Source organism: Rhineura floridana, chromosome 1, assembly GCF_030035675.1.
Source record: "Rhineura floridana isolate rRhiFlo1 chromosome 1, rRhiFlo1.hap2, whole genome shotgun sequence".
Lineage (NCBI taxonomy): Eukaryota > Metazoa > Chordata > Lepidosauria > Squamata > Rhineuridae > Rhineura > Rhineura floridana.
In genome coordinates this window covers 139,418,083-139,431,318 of record NC_084480.1, presented here as the reverse complement: position 1 = coordinate 139,431,318, position 13,236 = coordinate 139,418,083, and the positions used below count along the sequence as shown (strand labels likewise).

The 13,236-nt window shown below is 44.7% G+C and overlaps 1 pseudogene; it reads right to left on the bottom strand.

The window, feature by feature from the left end:
* Window positions 1-13,236, bottom strand: part of LOC133381660 (neuronal acetylcholine receptor subunit alpha-7-like) — a 141,333-nt pseudogene that overhangs the window by 86,965 nt on the left and 41,132 nt on the right.

Here is a 13,236-nt window from a genome sequence, read left to right as displayed (position 1 = left end):
TGAGAACTGACAAATAATATAGCACTATATTAAGCAGTTGGAGCCACCGTTTTAATTCCATTTCTAGCTGATTGTGGAAAAGTCATTTCTCAGCAATACTACAGAGCCATAGTATGGGAACAACTTAGATGTATACCAGAAATTTAGCAGGGTCAGGAGAGGCTAATAATTGTTGCAGTATATATATTGCAGAGATCTGAGGACTCTCCTGGAAATTGCAGCTTCATCAGCTTTAGCTGAGATTTGGCAGTATTTTGGTGATGTCAAGTATAGCAGTTGAACACCCCTCAGTTGCATTGTGTGCCTTATCTACAGCATATTTTTCAAAGACGTTTTCAAAGGCTTTTGTATGCTATCTTTGGGAGACTCCGAAGTAAATAAAAATAATACCACACAGACCAAATAAAATGGGCAGACACAAGCAGCACAGAGGTCAGTCCAAAGAAGCCTGGGTTTAAAATTTACTTTTTGTACTGAGAGAGTTAGCCACCTCTGAGCAAAGTTTCATTCATACATAAAATAATGGAGATTTGAATTGCCTCCCCCCTCCCCTGACTCCTTTCTTTCTTTCTACAAGAGCAGGAAGAGTGCATGGAATTTGAAATATGTTCCTCCAACGTATAGGCCAGGTTCTGGTCATTTAGGCATTGGTCCTAAGGGTTGCCTCAATCAGGCTGTTTTGCTGCTATTTTCGTTAATAGCAGGCACCAGGGGTGCGCGTGTGCAATTTTCATTGTGGCTACAACATGCAGGGAGAGGAGAGTTAACCCTTTTCTTCCCCACCACAGTCCAATGAAACTCACACACACACATAGCTACTGTCCGCCCCAGGAGGAAAGCTCCAGTTGAGGCCAACAAGAGCTTCCCTAGGGCTCAAAGTAGCACGACCAAGGGCTGGTTTATCCCTCACTCCAGGGGCATCCCCCAGTGTACCCATTTTTCTTTCTCCCATGTGAATGAATGCCTGCCGTTCTCTGCTGCCTTTGGAGACCATCTTTCGCTAGGGCAGGGGTCACAAATCTCTCTTGGGCATAGCTGCAGCTTTGAGAGAGTCCCGCGTGATTGCTCCTCTCTCCTCACCAAGCCACTGTCCCCTCCACCAACAAGTAGAAAGTGTGTGTTCATGTGCACACACTTTTCCAAGGGATTTGGGGAAAGGTTGGATGCCACAGAATTAAAAGAGATCCTCTTGAATTGCTTTTTTTGCATCATGATAGTGCCAGAAAATACAAGGTCAGTGACTGTTATGGTTCAGTCAAGGGCGAGACCCTGTTAAAAAAAGAAGAAAGAATTTCCAGGGAATCCTTTCCCTCTCCCTGGTTGCATCTGCACCATACATTTAAAGCTCTCTGATACCACTTTAAACATCATGGCTTGCCCCAAAGAATCCCAGGAACTGTAGTTTGTGAAAGGTGCTGAGAGTTGTTAGGAGATCCCTCACAGAAATTCAGTTCCCAGCAAACATAACAAACTACAGTTCCGGGGATTCTTTTGAGGCGGCCAAAACTGTTAAAGTGGAGTAAGAGTGCTTTAACTGTATGGTGTGGATGTGATCCCCCCTCTCATTCCATTTCTCTCCCTGAATTCTATTTTCTCTCTCTTTCTCTCTCTTTTGAACCCCAGTTTCTCCCTTCTATGGCCACTCCTTTTTTGTCTCCCAGATTGCTTCCCCTTTCGGTCTCTCAGCTGCCTCTCTGAGCCTTGAAAAGCGTATCGAGTGAAAGGAGGAGTCGAAATGAGTGGTGCTCTTCAATTTTCCTCCTTCAGCAACATGTACATTTGAAGAGTGATGAAAGCAGGAGTGAAGAGGGCTCAGAGGTTTCACAGATGCTAACATTTGGGCAAATCCTACCCACCACCTCTGGTGATTTGCCAGGCCTCTCCTAAATGTAAATGTACTGCTTTCAAGTCGATTCCGACGTATGGTGACGTAGGGTTTTCATGAGGCTGAGAGGCAGTGACCGGCCCAAGGTCACCCAGTGAGCTTCATTATTATTATTATTATTATTATTATTATTATTATTATTATTATTATTATTATTATTATTATTATTATTATTATTATTATTTATTAGACTTTTATACCGCCCGACTAGCAATAGCTCTCTGGGCGGTGAACACAAGAAATACAATAAAATACACAGTATGATACAACAAGGACATATAAAAATAAAACAATCTAAAATCAATTACAATAAATTTAAAATTAAGTTAGCTTAAATTAAAATTAAATTAAAATTAAAATTAAAATGAGAATGCCTCGGAAAAGAGGAAGGTTTTAACTTGGCGCTGAAAGGATAACAATGTCGGCGCCAAGCGCACCTCCTCGGGGAGACTGTTCCAGAGTTCGGGGGCCACCACTGAGAAGGCCCTAGTGTGATGTTCCTGTATTAATGTATATATGGTAAGTGCTGTTTGTATAGAAGATACATGGTAAGTGGAATGAAAGAGGAGGGGGGAGTAAATGAGCAGTAGAATGCTGGATGATTGGCTGAGTGTTTGGATGGCTGAGAGTATAAATGGAAGGGTGACAGTTGAATCTGGGTGGACGTGAGTGGGTTGTTTGAGAGGTGTTTGGTGGACGTTAGTGGGTTGTTTTGGTGGAGTTTGGAGGTGGGTGTGAGTTGGTGTATGTCAGGAGAGTGTGGAGAAAGAGGGAGGTGGAGTTCAGATTAGTAATAAGTCAAATATCACAGTAATAGATGAAACCATAAGCTTGTAGATCATTATCAAAGTTATCTTGTTATTAATGTTATTTAATAAATACTATTTTGGTTTACCGAAGGCCTGATCCTTGGCTGGGGTTTCACAGACCAGAAGGGAGGGTAAGGTAATAACCAAGGCTGAAGGGAAACAGTAACAAATGGTGGCAGCGGTGAAGAGGAGAAGATAACATTATAAGTATCCAGAGCAACCCCGAGTTATGAGTTATCTGCATTGATACAAGGGGGTTGGGAACAGCATAGGCACGCTGTCACGAATGTAACTGGATAGAGAGACTCAGGCAAGGTCTCTGGGAACATTGGTTGTAGAACGTGACTGGTGGTGCTGCCTAGCAGGGGGATCTATTGAGATCTGTGCTAGAGCGGAGAGAGAAACCATAAAAAAGGACAGTCCGGACTGGTGGAGTCCCTGGTGGTGCCTAGTGAAAGGCAGTAGCCACGAGCAGGTAGGAACCTGACAGGGAGAGCCAGGGAAGGGCATCACACCTAGCTCTTGTCATCACCCTCCAGGACTCTCTGTGAGTCAGAACCCGGAGGAGGGCCTTCGTAGTAGAACGTAGTGTACGGGCCGGTTCGTATCGGGAGAGGCGTTCCGACAGGTATCATGGTCTCGCGCTGTATAGGGCTTTATAGATTAATACCAACACTTTGAATCTGGCCCGGAAGCATATTGGTAGCCAGTGCAGGCGCGCCAGAACAGGTGTTATGTGCTCGGACCGCTTGGTCCTTGTTAACAATCTGGCCGCCGCATTTTGCACTTGCTGTAGCTTCCAAACTGTCTTCAAAGGCAGCCCTACGTAGAGCGCATTGCAGTAATCCAAACGCGAGGTTACCAGAGCATGTACAACTGATGTGGCTATGTGGGGATTCGAACCCTGGTCTACAAGGACCCTATAAAAGAGGTGTAATGTGTCTCTGTTCACATTTTGCAAACCCTCTGGGACCCCACAACTTGGATAAGATTCCAACACAAACATATCAGAATGATAGGCAATTGTATACTAATACTAATAGTAGTCGTAGTAATACCTGTTCAGCCTGATTGCTACCTGTAATTGCTGGGATACTTGAGAATTAAGAAAAACTCTGTAGCTGTAGTGGGATATAGAGGTAGGATTCTTCTTAAGGAGAGGATACCCAACAGATGTTGTTTTCACAACTGTGATGTTCTAAGGGAAGGAGAGGTCTCATTTCATAATTCTGTCTCACTGCAAACTTTCCTGGTGTGATTACTTATTAGCCTCACACTGGAGGACTTTTGGCATGGCAGGTAAACAGCCTGCATATCTGCATGGCAAACTGGGAAGCCATAATTATAGCTTTGCAGAAAACTCAGAGAACTGCATCTGATGAATCATTTATAGGAATGCATGGCTCACACTTTCTTTCAATATGCAAGATGCTTCTGCATAAATTGTTTTTAAAAAACTTCATAATTAATCAACAAATTACTTGTAGAACATCAGGGACATCTGCACATTTCAGAGTTGTATTTAGTATTCCGAAGTGCCAAAACAATGTGTTAAACATTCTGGGAAACACCTAATCAGAGCCTCTTTGGTCCTCAATTACAATTAGATAGCAGACTGGTTAAGAAACTGCATTCAGGCGCATGCAATTTACAACAGGAATCAAGTAATTAGATCAGCTTCTTCCAACAAGAGCACATTTGCATTTGATGAAGTGTCCAGATCTGATTTGGGGGACCCAGTAAAGAACATGCGCTGATTCAAGTTCTAATCCTTCAGGACATGGTGACACACATCACCATACAGATGATAAGGCATGGCATGGGATTGTCACCCGCTGAGCAGTGCACATCACTATATTTCATAGTAAGCTCAAAATAGATGTGAAAACAAGTCCTGGTCTTTTTCTGGGACACTGGAATCCCCATATTCTTAGTTGAACACCGTAGCAGCCAACAAGGACTATCTAGGGATAGTCCTAGATATTAGGTCTATCTAGGGATTCTCTCAGCTTCACATTTATTTGTATTAATTTATGAATTGCCTTCCACATGAGTCTCCAGGTAATTTACATGACAACAGCTAAAAATAGTTTTTAAAACAGTAAAGAACAACAACTAAAGATAGGTTTAGATGCAATACAGAATAAACATCTAAGGCAGAGACCATTTCACCCAGCTGGAAAAGCTTGTTGAAACAAAAATGTCTTCAATTGTTTCCAAAAAGTACAAATTCTGGTATAAATCTCAACATGGATGCTGTTCCACAGAACAGGAGCAGCCATGATGAAAGCCCTACTCTGAATTATTGTGGAGCAGCCTTCTGGTATTTTAGGGACTTCAAGGAGAACTTCTCCTGTAGAATGCAGTGACCTATAAGGTGGTCTCTCAAGTAACCTAGTCCTGAGCCTAATATGGCCTAATATGTTAATACCAAAACCTTCATTGTTAACCTTCTTGTTATACCTTCACATAATTCATTCGTTGTTCAAATATTTAGTGGCATTCTCTCTAGTGATGGGGACAGATCTGAACCAGGCCTTCATCTGCCAACCAGATTTTTGAGGACTGCTTTGGAGTCCATTGGAAAGCGGCAGGCTCTGAAATGGGAGGTGAAAGGCCTCTAGACTCTGCATGACTCTAATCATATCATCAGAACAGAGCCAGGACCTAGAGGCCTCAGAACCCACTCAACCCTGCCTTCTCAGATGATTCCATAGAGAGGCAAAGGAAGCAGTTACAACCCAGTCTCTGCCAGGAGACATTCTGGAAGCTCTGAGATCTCTAGGCTCCTGCGTGTTCCTGGTTATATTATTTGGAGGGGGGGGCGCAGAGGCCTCTCTGCAGTCTGAACCACTCTTGACTTAAAGGGGACCCTCTTTACCACCATCCCTTACATCATCTAATGGAGGAGGGGCAGAGGACAGGATCCCATTCAGGAACTGTATAGGTTACAGAGAGGCCTCTAGGCCCTGGTGCAGTGCTAATAAATTACATCACTTAGTGCTTGCAAGATCTAGAGGCTTTGCTGATTCAAAATTAGTTCAGGAATAAAATTGGATTAATTTCCAGACATCCAATGGACGTCTGCCCCATAAATTCTGGTGTGTGTTGTTTTTATAAAAAAATCATTTGGAATTAGGGTTGCCAGGTCGGAGCCATCCAAAAACCTGAGAAAATGGGGGCGGGCCCTAGTGACGTCATGGGGCGGGCCCTGGTGACATCATGGGGCGGGCCCTAGTGATGTCATGGGGCGGGCCCTAGTGATGTCATGGGGCGGGCCCTGGTGATGTCATGGGGCGGGCCCTGGTGACGTCACGGGGCAGGCCCTGGTGACATCATTAAACATGATACATTGTATCAACCGCAGTTGCTTGGAGCATACCATTCAAAAAAAAATTATCTGATCGGAGATTAAAATAGAAATCTTACCTAAAATAGGGTGTTCCTAGGTCCATCTGAAGTGACAAGGTCATTCTTTCTCACAAGCTTAGGGTGATGCAAAATGGAAATGGACTGCCTTCAAGTTGATCCCAGATAGGGTCTTCATGGTAAGCAGTATTCAGACAGGTGGTTTACTATTGCCTTCCTCTGAGTCTGAGAGGCAGTGACTGGCCCAAGGTCACCCAGTGAGCTTCATGGCTGTGTGGGGATTCAAACCCTGGTCTCCCAGGTCACAGTTCAACACCTTTAGGGAACATTTAATCTAGCTTACTTGCTTCTGGCAAGAAGGGTTTACGTGCCCTCAGGCCAGGCCATTATTGGAAGAAAGGAGCTTAGTGTTGCAGAGATGTTAGATGGGAGCACAGATGGATGCCCCTGAAGGCAGCAACTGTAAACATGCTTATTAAGGAACTAAGCCCCATAGAACTCAATAGGACTTACTTCTGAGTAGATATGGTTGCAGCCATGTTAAACAAATTAAACCAGAACTATCACTAGAAGCTAAAATGATGAAACTGAGGTTATCATACTTTGGGCACATAATGAGAAGACGTGATTCACTAGAAAAGACAACAATGCTGGGAAAAACAGAAGGGAGTAGAAAAAGAGGAAGACCAAACAAGAGACGGATTGATTCCGTAAAGGAAGCCACAGACCTGAACTTACAAGATCTGAACAGGGTGGTTCATGACAGATGCTCTTGGAGGTTGCTGATTCATAGGGTCGCCAAAAGTCGTAATCGACTTGAAGGCACATAACAACGCCTTCTTGCCTGCACTATCTAAAAGTAACGTTTGTAGGGATGAGAGAGCTGTTTTATGGCACCAACTATCCCAAATAAAAGGCACAATTCAAACCATGTCTGCTGCTACATACATGCTTTAATCTGCTAGCCCATAAGAGACTCCCATGAAAGCACTATAGTCCAGGAGGCCTCCACCTTAGAAAGTGCCCCCACTACATTCCAGATCAGTTCCAGCCTTGGGAGGGGACAACTATATTAATAGGTTGCTCATTGCTATTGTTGAGTGGCAGATGCCTACACAAAAGGCATCAATGTGCCAATTTTACAGTAGCATTAAGTTACTACAAACAAATAATGCAGCAGAGTTACAACACCAGGACTGCACACTGCTGCACCCATGTTACTGCTCCCCATATTGGTGTCTCCAATAATCCCTTTAGCTGTTTAGCAGGCAGGTGGGTGTTCTCACTTGTAATCTGCATTTCAGAAGATCATTAGATCCAGAAGTGTAAGCTCCGAATCTTGCATTAAGATCCACAGACTACAAAAAAAATTCATTCATTCTATACCACGATTCAATCCACAGCCTAATCAATTTGGACAGATACTGAGATGGAAGGGGTATTTAAAAGCCTAAGTCTGTGGGAAAATTCTGCTAACGTCTGTATGCTGTAGTCCTTTAATCCAAATACTCTCTTAGTGTCATGGATATTAACTGAACTTGCTAAGCAAGTTACAGCATGAAGTCTTTTCCCCTGCAAGAATGAGATTTTGTAGGAGGGGAGAAAAAATGACAGGAATTAAGAGATTTCGAGGGGCATGAAAAAAACTGTCATCTCCTACTGTGGCCAGGCTTATCTGTGCACTGATGAACACTCTTCTAGTTGACAGGGCCTTAAATGTAAAAGCTTCTCAAAGCAGCTGTGGCCTAATGAGCAGTTTTAGCAAACAGCAAGGAACCTGCTGGTTAAAATATTACGAAGAATTTTAATATGGGAAAGGCTTACAGGGAGCCATTATCTAATATCTACATTTCTTAAATTTGGTTAAGCTACTTGACTCTACCTTTCCATTTTGATTTTTGCTTTGTGAAACCCAGCGAGGTTTAAAAGCTTGCTGTTACCAAATGGAATTTCTGCCTGCCAAGGTTGAACAAATTTTAAGAATGGAGATGAGTGCATTACAAAAACAAAGTAAAGTACAAGAACCAGTCATCATCATATTAAAAAAATACAACATTATACATTAAAAGGCCTGGGAAAATAAGAAAATGTAATATTGGCTACCAAGCAAACTTATCTGGAGAGGAAGATCTATAAAGAGGGTGTCACAACTAAGAAGGCACCCTCTCTGGTCACCACTTGCTTCACCTTGTCATTTCGTAGTAATATTGTGAATTTACAGTGTAGCTTTTTAAAACTTAGAATTCTGAACCCAGGAATAGATGTTGCAGTAGGTCAGTTTGAACAGTCATTTGAGACTTCATAAACCCATGTTTTATGAACCTGGGAATGAGCATCCATTTTTAAAAAAATGTTAAACTTTATTAAGTTAAAATCAGTACAATGTCCAATTCGTTTTTACCTTCATTTATCACAGCAGGGGAACTGGCTCTGAGGCTGCCATGCCGCATGGGCGACCTCTCGGCAGCGGTTGCTCGCCTCAGCCAGTTCCCCTGCTCCGGAAAGGAGCAGCGTGGCGCCGATGGGCGGGAGCGGCCGCGATGGGGCTGAGGAATCTGTGCGTGCGGTCGTTCTGAATCCGGTTGCGGGAAGAAGGCCGCTGGTGGAAGGAGCCGGTTTGAGGCCGGGTCGTTTGTAGGCCGTCGCGCAGAGGGAGAGAGGGGGGGGGAGAGAGATTTGTCTTGAGTCTGCTATACTTAGTGAAGCTTGAGTCTCCTGTATTTAGTGAGCGGCCTGCCAGCCTCAGCCGGTTCCCCTGCTCTGGAAAGGAGCAGCGTGGCGCTGATGGGCGGGAGCGGCCGTGATGGGGTTGAGGAGTCTGTGTGTGCGGTCGTTCCGAATCCGGTTGCGGGAAGAAGGCCGCTGGTGGAAGGAGCCGGTGGTTTGAGGCCGGGTCGTTTGTAGGCTGTTGCGCAGAGGGAGAGAATGGGAGAGAGAGATTTGTCTTGAGTCTGCTATATTTAGTGAAGCTTGAGTCTGCTGTATTTAGTGAGAGGCCTGCCAGCCTCAGCCAGTTCCCCTGCTCCGGAAAGGACGGCCGGCTGCTTCACTAAATACAGCAGACTCAAGCTTCACTAAATACAGCAGACTCAAGACAAATCTCTCTCTCTCTCCCCCCCTCTCTCCCTCTGCGCGACGGCCTACAAACGACCCGGCCTCAAACCGGCTCCTTCCACCAGCGCCGTGGCCTTCTTCCCCCAACCAGATTCGGAACAACCGCACGCACAGACTCCTCAGCCCCATCGCGGCCGCTCCCGCCCATCGGCGCCACGCTGCTCCTTTCCGGAGTAGGGGAACCGGCTGAGGCTGGCAGGCCGCTCACTAAATACAGGAGACTCAAGCTTCACTAAATATAGCAGACTCAAGACAAATCTCTCTCCCCCCCCTCTCTCTCCCTCTGCGCGACGGCCTACAAACGACCCGGCCTCAAACCGGCTCCTTCCACCAGCGGCCTTCTTCCCGCAACCGGATTCGGAACGACCGCACGCACAGACTCCTCAGCCCCATCGTGGCCGCTCCCACCCATCGGCGCCACGCGGCTACGGCCTCCACTCACCACCCTCACTTCTGTGGCCGGCGGGAGCATCCAGGCTCTGCTGCACAGGGGGGGCCGCAGCGGTAACTCAACTCCTCCTCCTCTCTCTCTGCAGTCCCTCCCTCAATTACAAAGGGCGGGGCGGGAAGGCGGCCAGCCACAGCCTTCACGCATGCATGTGTCAATCACGCATGCGTGGCTGAGCGGCACGCTCAAAAGCCGGAGATTAGCCTTTTTAAAGGAACTATGGCCGGAGGCCAGAGACGGCCCCCTTTTGCTGGAGACTCCGGCAGAAAACCGGAGACCTGGCAACCCTATTTGGAATTGGATGTAAGTTGATGTGTCACCATCCATCACTAATTCTCTCCACACCCGAAGTCACTTCTACTACTTTAATCATATATTCTGGATTCCTACCTCTTTTGGTTTGGGTTAATTGAAGCAAAATTAGTGCCACGTAGCCCCAGAGATTCCATGCTCACAACCATTAGGGGCAAATTGACAAAATCATTTTTGACAGGCAAAATTGTCCACATGTAATTCTCCTGTGGTTAAACTTTATGGTAATAGTACCCAAAGCAAGCAAGATGTAGAAGATTCTTGAGAACTTCAACATTTTCTGTCCTGGGTGTGCTGTATTTTTACAACTGTAGCGTACAATGAGTTCTTCTGCGGGGAAAGGCAAAATTTGACTTCTAAAATAAATAAAAGCATGTGTTGTTACTTTCCAAAACTTTCTTGTACATTCTCATTTTTAGTTACATGAAAAACTAAACTGCTACAGTACCATGGAGAATTATACCCCATGGGACAGCTTTCACAAAAAGACTGGACAGGAAATCTGTGGTACTCTCTATATATTTTGGACTACAGCTCCCATTGTCTCTGACCACTGTCCATGCTAGCTGGGGCTGATGGGAGTTGTAGTCCAAAATATCCCATGCAGGAGGGGTACAGATTGCAGAGGGGCCTCTAGAGAGGCCTCTGAACCCCTGTGCCATGCTGGCTACCCCTGAATTAAAGAACAGCATCACCACTTTTGCCTGTCAAAAATTTAATTACAGGATTAAAAAAACACTGCAGATGTTAAGCTTGGAAAGACGGGAAAAGTGATCTATTTGCCATTATTTTACTATCCTGTTGGTGGTACAATAAGGTGGTTAAGATGTGTTACTGGTTAACTCATCTGGTCTAACTGGTCTGCAGAGAGACCCTTGTTCCCCTGGAGCCACACTGGAACAATGCTCTGCATACAACTGATTTTAAATTTGTTTTTGCTCAGGAACAGGAAGCTAACTTACCACATCAATTATCTGCAACAAGGACAGTTGTAGCTCCACCACGAGGGGTTGCGAGTCATTTGCTACAGGCCGTTCTAAGCTATTGTAGTTTTTCAGTAATTCTCTGTAGAGCCGCCTTTGGTTTTCACCTTGCTGGGAGACTATGAGAAGAAAAGAAAGGACCACAAGAGAACATCTTAGTTAGGATACTGTTAGGGTTTTTCAATCGTACGTGTGGGGTATGTGTATATGATTCAGTTTGCATTTAAAGCTGAATCTCTCAAATTTGGTCTTTCCAAAAGAAAATGAGAAAGGCAGACATCCGAAATTAGCACTTATCTGAATGTTGTAATGCAGTTCTCCAAATAATGTTAACAAAAATGCATATATTAGATAAAAGTGTGCATAAAATGAATGTATTAGCAAAAATAACACAACATTGCATTATAGTAGGAGACATTGCTTGTAAAAATGTGTACATTATTCAAAACTACATCCAAAACATGCTAATTAGGAGACATTTGCACTAAAATGCTGGACCTCATTAAACAAAGTTTAAAAAATGCATATTGTGGTAAAATGTAAGAACTGAATTTAAGATTGAACAAATGAGAAACTGACAGAACCAAAGCTGGCAGAACCTTCCTTTCTTGTATATCCAGAGCTGCATGGTTTCAACCTGGACTGCATAAGCTCATGTGCAAATCTCGATTCATATCTGATGCTTGAGAAGGGCTGGTGTCAGAAGTGGGCACAGTAATCAGAAATTCCTTCTCATTTCAACTTTGGAGAAATTCTTGAGATTGCCACATACTCATGTACTTTTAAATTGTATCCTTGCAGTGTGGGAACTCACAGATTGACAGCAAAAGTGGATTCTGTTGCTAAGAGACTTATACTGCAAGATTGGAAGGGAAAACATCCACCATCTATCACCCAGCAGTTTGAAGATCTCACTGCCCTTTCTAACTTTGCATGTATGGCTTATACTTATCAATTTTATATAGATACCTAATTGAACCGCCCGTATGAATCTATACATTTAAATCAGGATTGATGGAATGTTTTTATTGCTAATGTCAGCTGGCAATGGTTTTTATTGTAGCATTTACTTATTTATTATTTGTGTTTCTCTTTCTTCTTTCTTTCTATTATATTCTCAAATAAACTGAGGGGGAGGAGAAGTGGGCATCTCTAAACTCTTGCCTCAGAAGGGGAATCCACTGTTAGCTCTTGGAGGGCCAAGGTCCTAAAGATACTCCTCCTTGCAGTTGCTGCCTGCTCACATGTCCTCTGCAGGGGTGTAGTCATCCAGGGTCTCAGGGGATCTTAGACCCTTTACTTTTTTGGGAGCAGGGTCCCTATGTCTCCAGCATCCTGCAAGCCAATCAGCATGAATGGGCAGTGTGTTGGCCACTGAGAAGTGTTTTCTAACATGCTTCCTTGTCCTTTCCTGCTGATTGGAGCTAATTAGAGTGAAAGGTAAGTCAGCCACTGAGAAGATTCTTCTCAGTAGCTAACACTCTCCCCTTTCGTGCTTATTGGCTCCTAGGGTCATCTGTTATTGTGGAAGAACGCATTAACAAGGACCTCATTCTCAACCCAGAAGCAAAAAGAAGGTGGGAAGGGCGTGGCTTTGACAATCATGAAGGGACCCTGCATTTCTGAATTTGCCACTACACTACTGGTCCTCTGAGTGAGTTTGCCTCTCCCTCTGGGCTACCATGCAGGCTGGGTCTCAAGAACGATGGCCAGTGTGAATGGGCAATAGTGGTGAGGAGGGAGTGGGCCCACTGACAGCATTTTGCCCAAGGACCCCCAAAATGTGGATCCAGTACTGGACTTGGGCAAGTTGCTACCTCTCAGCTTAACATACTTCAGAGGGGAGTTGTGTGGGTAAAATGGAAGAACTCCTTGCACATGGGTCTGGGCTATACAGACCTCTGTTTCAAGAGCTGTCAGAGGATCTCTCTTTGAAGCATCATCTCTTCAAAGTCACAAGTCCAGTTTAAAGATGAAAGACAATAAGAGAGGAGATGGGAGGCCTTGAAGTTGCCTATCAACAGTTAGCAGCACCTAGACAGCAATCTGAGCAGACACACATGTCACCTTTTAATAGCCTTCCCCACTACAGTGATAGTAATGGCTGCTCAGCTCCAAGTTTTCCTGGATGAATCGGACTATTCTAGACTCTTTTCAATCAGGCTTTAGGCCCGGTCATGGGACAGAGACTGCCTTGGTCACCCTGCTTAATGACCTATGCCGGGCATCAGACAGGGGGAGTGCATCCCTGTTGGTGCTGCTGGACTTCTCAGAGGCCTTCAATACAATCGACCATGGTATGCTTCTGGGCCGTCT